General features: G+C 42.0%; 1 protein-coding gene across 2 annotated transcripts in view; it reads right to left on the bottom strand.

The window, feature by feature from the left end:
- The window catches only part of LOC136676737 (zinc finger protein 536-like), a 205424-nt gene that overhangs the window by 22383 nt on the left and 177041 nt on the right, over positions 1-6000 (bottom strand). The gene's annotated exons all lie outside the window — the stretch shown is intronic.

The following is a 6000-nucleotide window of genomic DNA, read 5'->3' as shown; positions in this document are numbered from 1 at the left end:
TAACTGGGTTGTTTCCCCTTTAAAGTGACATCTACTCCGAATACTGTTCAAGTCCAGACCTGTGCTTAATCCCTGCCAGGAAAATGGGCCCAAATGTTCAGGTCCACAAAGAAAATCTATAGTTGATTTAAATCTAAAAATAATTCAAATATTTTTCGTAACATGCTGAATTTAAGGAAGTTATTTTTAAAATTAAAACGTACAAACTTTGATGTCTATACAACTACAGCGCTCCAATTATTACTGTACACACATTGCCATGACTGCCTCAAACCCAGCAGCCATGTCCGATTATACGGTAAATCTCTCGTGAACATCCTCGCGTTCCAAAACAAACACGTTACTTAAGTGTTACCAAAATGTACATAAACTGATGACAATGGAGAAACACTGGTTGTGACTGTAATGGCACAAGACAAACACAAATCCATCATCATGACACTGCAAAGTCACAATGAATTATTAAGTGTCTTCCTAAAGCTCACATTACTGCGAGTGTGGATCAGAACGCTTTGGCTGTTTCAGTATAAAACCAGTCCAACCAAAAGTGTGACTTACAGGAGTCCTCACGATGGCAGTGTCATGCTGATGTTTGCACGAGCATAGGTTTAAATCAGTGGCAATAGAAACGTATATTAAGCCCAGATTGTAAACACACTTGATGCAAGATTGTTATTTACAGGGTTATTGGAATATGTTCAGACTTTTTTTTCCAAGCAAGTTTATGTAGAAGTTACAGAGGACTGCAGGCATGCACTTATTTGCTGAAGTTGGACTTGGAGTGAAATGCTTACCGTTTCTCTAATTATTCTCTACTGCAGTGAGAAGTGAGTAATACGAACAGCTTCATTCCCCGAACAGCGCAGAAATAAAAAAACATTTGGCAATAAAAACCTACACAGTGCATTTCCACGCCATGTTCTTTTTAAAACGCCTCCATGAAAATGACAAAATAAAATTAAAACACGCGTTTTTGTTTGAAAGGGGTGAGGGAGTTGGGGGTGGGGGGTGGTGGGGAGGGGGGGGGGGTCCTTGCATGCAGAAGCGTTATGGAAATGAAGCAAGGAGTCGCTCCTCAGCTTAATAACTGAGCAACACATCGCCATTTAGACAGCGCCTAAAAGCAATAACGCTGACACCTCCTCACTCCGCATTATGTACACAGTCGTACCGTCACTGGAAAAGATCAAGATGTATATTTCTTAAACAGGCGCAGTTTCGCGGCTTTAGAAAGTGCTGATGGAGATTAAGCCAAGAATTAAAACCATTTCCCCGTCCTCCCGCGCTCATATCAAGAGACGGCAATGTGAAAGGCTCCCTAACAAGCGGAACACCACTGATTAACGGCACTATTTCACACTTGAAACACCCTTTCCGCGGACTCGCAAACAACATTCAAAGCATCAGTTTCGTGAAGCTACTGTTGAAGACACTAATGCCGCCGCTCTAATCTGCGGGAGGCAGTCTAACGCTCAAAACTATGGCTTTGTCATTGGGAGAAAGGGAAGAGGGAAGAGGGCGTCCTGCTCTGGATCATTTCGCAGCTGCAGGACTGCGCTGCGGCCGCTAGATGGCGCAAAGAGACCCTTTATGAGTCGAGAGCTCAAGTTCACGTCGACAATGGCCTCATGGTGTTCAATGTCATCTCGCTCCAACCGGCAGATATTGCATGTAAACGTTGGGACCGAGCGCTTGTTATATTTCTCGAGAATGTGAGGCGATTGGCAGTGCTTTAAAGGATAGGCAGCGGTCATGCTTTTACAGCTGTCTCAACGCATTTGCTTTAGTCCGAGAGGAAATGAAGATAATCATAACCATAATGATAATAAATCGCGTTTGCCAGATTTTTAAAAAAAAAGGAAAAAAAAGCCTGTTCTCCCAAGGGCGCCTGCTCTTTGTGACTTCCCTTTAAAGAAAGTTCCAGTAATGAGTTACAGATTACGCCCCATATTTGATTTTCACTCTTCATTAACTAAGCCACCTGGAATGTTATTATTTAAGGACGCCATTCCTTCTCCCCAAACAACTGCCACTGCGAGCTGGAGATTCAACACATCAACTTTATGGTTCCTCACCAGTCATTTTGCTTACTGATTCGCCGTGTTGGTTCATTTGTCATCGAAAGTCACAGTAGTGCCTTGTTTTTAAGAAACATACATATTTTTGTTGATAAAATCATCACAAATCTGTTATCTCATGTCTTTTAGACTCGCTTAGAAGACATGTAGCCCCGATACCGTGTTTACGTTCTCAACGTGCTACTTTGACATTGTTTGTGACCTCTAAGTGCACCGAAAACGAACAAAAATAGTGTATGATTTAAGAAAAAAGGGAAATAACTTCTCCAAGAGTCTCGGAGTGTAAATAGTAGAGCGCCCTCTACCGTTCAAGTCTATTATTGCACCTTGGGTGCACACAAGGCAGAGTGGGGGCCCTGGAAAGTAATACAAGACATATGGTAAGAGGACTCATAGCTCCAGGATCCATCTTATGTTAATACATGTGTCATGCTTAACAGAATGGCTAAATGAAGAGGCGGACAGAACAATAGCCCAGCACAAGGCTGGGAGCAAGCTCTGTTAACAAGGGCCAGGCCGCTCAGGGAACCGTCCCGGCTGTCTCGGCTCCAAGACCTGACATTTCACAACAGCCTCGTCTTATCACTGCAACACACTACTAAGGCAAAGGTAAAAAAAACAACAAATTGACACTTGTTTTAAGGTCACGTGAACCCTGCTTTACCATATGGTAAATTGAATGTATATCCATACCACAGATAATTTAATTAATAACTCATTTATTAACGTTTACTCTTTTAAAACAGCGCATCACCTAAAATAATACATTCACACAAGGAGAGCTACATGTTCTTAAGCTTTTCTTTTGGCAAATAACTTCGGAACGTTCTCATAATATAAAAGACACAATATCACAGCCAGGCACCGTCTGAGAATCAAGTGTGTTTTTAGTTTTATGTTTTTTAGCTGAGGCTTTTAACTTTGTGACTCATTATAAGCAGAAAGTGCAGTGTGAAAGACTGAACTTTGGGGGTGTGGAATATTATTTAATTAAATGCATTTTACATCAACAAAGCAAGGTCTCTAAGAAAAGCTAACGTGTCTTTCTTTAGGATTTCCCTGGAATTACCATAAGGCAGATTCTTTACTATGTGTATATTTAAGGTGTCTTCATTCAGATGCAGTTCTGTCTCATTTGAATGAGGAGTAGATGTGATTCAGAGTATCCTGCTCCATGCCGAACACACACTGCCCATATTGAACACACTCCTCACATACTGCCACGGAGGGTGGCTTTGTTCTCTCCCAGGCATCCGGCACTGTTGGAAAAGTGTTGTTTTTGGCAAAGGTAGGCCTCATTGTACAGACCAGTATTTATAAATATGTAAATATGAGTGCACACACACACACACACACACACACACAGAGAGAGAGATACTAACAGGCTGAGCACTAGGAAGTGCACCCAAATCATATTTTTAGAAGGTTTTAATGAACACAGGATGTTTATGAATACCATTTGCAGTGATTCACAAAGACTAGAAGGATCAGCGTGCACCACCCCCACCCCTCCCTCAAAGTGTAAAAGAAATCCAATGTTTCTGGGGGGGAAACAGCACAATTGTGCTCCGGCAGTTGTGTGGGTTCAGATTGCCCTCAGATAAGCGCACACTGTAGTGTCGAAAGAACACAAAAGGAGCAGACAAAACTCATACATGTGGCACTTAAAAAGGTCTCCTGCCTGCTGCTTTAACGCGGGGATTTGTGTATCCCTCTTTGTAAAGAGGAACCTGTGCTAGGTAAAACAAATAGCACATTTGTTATTCTCCCGAAACGCACCAGGCATAAGCCACACTGGATGACAGTGGTTTAGGGAACGGTAGGATTCGAGAGAAAAAGAACTGCTGACAGGAACAGAAGTGGCTCGAATTCCATTAAATAAAAATAATAATAAAAAAAGGCGCAAGAAAAGGAATACCATCTGAATCAACAACAGGGAAATTTCATTCTGAAAATGACAGAACTTACGAATAGATAAATCCACAGGCGAAAAGACATGAATTTAATGTTTAATAAAGTGGTGGGACACTGCACTGATAATAAAACCTCCCTTTCCTTTTAGCGTAGGCCTTCGACTGTTTTAAATCCTTAAAAACCTTGTTATTTTGATGCAAGTTTGTTGTGACATCAGCCATTACCGCTTCACACCTTTTACACACAACTCGTACTCACACGGATTCCACAACAAATACAATTTTCCATAATGTGCATCGTCCAAAGGAAAAAAAAAAAAACAACGTATTCATCCTCGTTTCTGACACGTGTTAGCCAACGTTAAGATCACACGCGGATCTCCGGCACCTACCCTCGTACCCCGCGGTAAGACGTGTCCATCTTGGACCAGGCCACAGACAGTGGCTGGCAGGCTGGAGAGGTCGACGGAGAAGATGGAGGGAAAAAGAGTGCGGATGTGTCTGACTTCTTCTCTGACTCCATTTCTGGGGCAGAGATCCTCATACTGATAATACCTCCACAGAGCAATTTAAGCCCAAACACTGATGCTGCAATCTGTCTTCTGTGCCTGATAGCGCTTTCTCCTCTCTCTCGCCCAAATTACTTTCTTTCATATCTAATTATATTTGCTAATGATCTTATAAGGGAATAATGGAATGTGCTTGATCTATTACCTTTTTTTGCAATACATAAATACAATACAAATGGCAATGCGGCATTTGGAGGTTTTGCTCTTTTCCTACAGTTCAGTGAAAGAAGAAGAGGCTGAATAATTCTTATCTTAGAGAGCTACACTTATAAAATATACCGTCTTACGCTGGCGTAAATAAATATTGTATATCCGTGTCCTTGTAAGAAAAAAACCCAATGTCTGAAAGAGTATTATTGCTAACAGCTGCCATCACAGATTTTATTCTAAATCATTCAAACATCTAAACTTCCATTTGACCATTCATCACCAAACGCACAATGTAAAACATACCAAATGTGTTAAAAATAACAAGTCTATTGGAGGTCAAGTAGTATGTCAGTGGCAATGGCCTCTTTCCTCATTCCCTCGCAAGTTAATCTGTGGGGAGTGTTCATTATGAAGCAGGTTGTGGGCCTCTGGAGGGACGCAGCCCCACATGGGGATGACCCTTGGGGTCATGAACTTAACCTAGACACATGCGCCCAAAAACTAGGACGATGTTTGACATGAGTAAGAGCATGCCAACCTTACACTACAACTACAGAACATCTCACTCAATATAGATCTGCAGACGTTATCACTAGTAGTGTACACCCCCCTCTCTCTGCTGCACCGATATGATGTATACATCTCATTGCTGTAGTGCCAAGTCCCACCCTGCTCTGTTCTCAGTGCAGTTCCCACAGGCCTGGCGATGACCAGTGCATGACAGACGCTCTAAACCCCCCTGCATTAATGGAAGGAAATGGCATTCGATCTCCATTTGATCTCGTAATCATTTCTGCTGAAATGATAATTACTGTCCTCAGAATCCTCCCACTGAGAGAGAAGCATATAAAATAAAACCCAGCTCTTTTGCTGTGTACAATACAAATTACACCTCCATCAACATGCTATAGTCCCATGCAACAAATACATGCTTCGTTTTTGGGTTTTTTTTGTTTTTGATCGCACTCATAACTGATTATGGCAGGGTCTGTCTGTCTATCTCTCACTCTTTCTCTCTCAAACACACACACACACACACACACAGCCCCCTTGGTCTACTGGCGACTGCTGTCTGTGATTCTTTTCAACTGACATAATCCTGATTGATTCGTTCAGCAGATAAAAACTCAGTCCACTTGTGCCCTTTACCGCGGGAACATAATACCAGGCTTTATTCTGCAACAATGTAACATAATGGCGTCGGAATGCGCGGAGGGGGAGAAAAAAAAAGGGCTACGTCTTAAATGACTGTGACACTCTGTGGTCTAATGTAAAAGATAAAAGAGGGAC

This window comes from Hoplias malabaricus, chromosome X2 (assembly GCF_029633855.1).
Source record: "Hoplias malabaricus isolate fHopMal1 chromosome X2, fHopMal1.hap1, whole genome shotgun sequence".
NCBI classification, from domain to species: Eukaryota; Metazoa; Chordata; class Actinopteri; order Characiformes; family Erythrinidae; genus Hoplias; species Hoplias malabaricus.
Note: the sequence above shows the minus strand (reverse complement) of the source record. Positions and strands in the feature narration are given on the sequence as shown.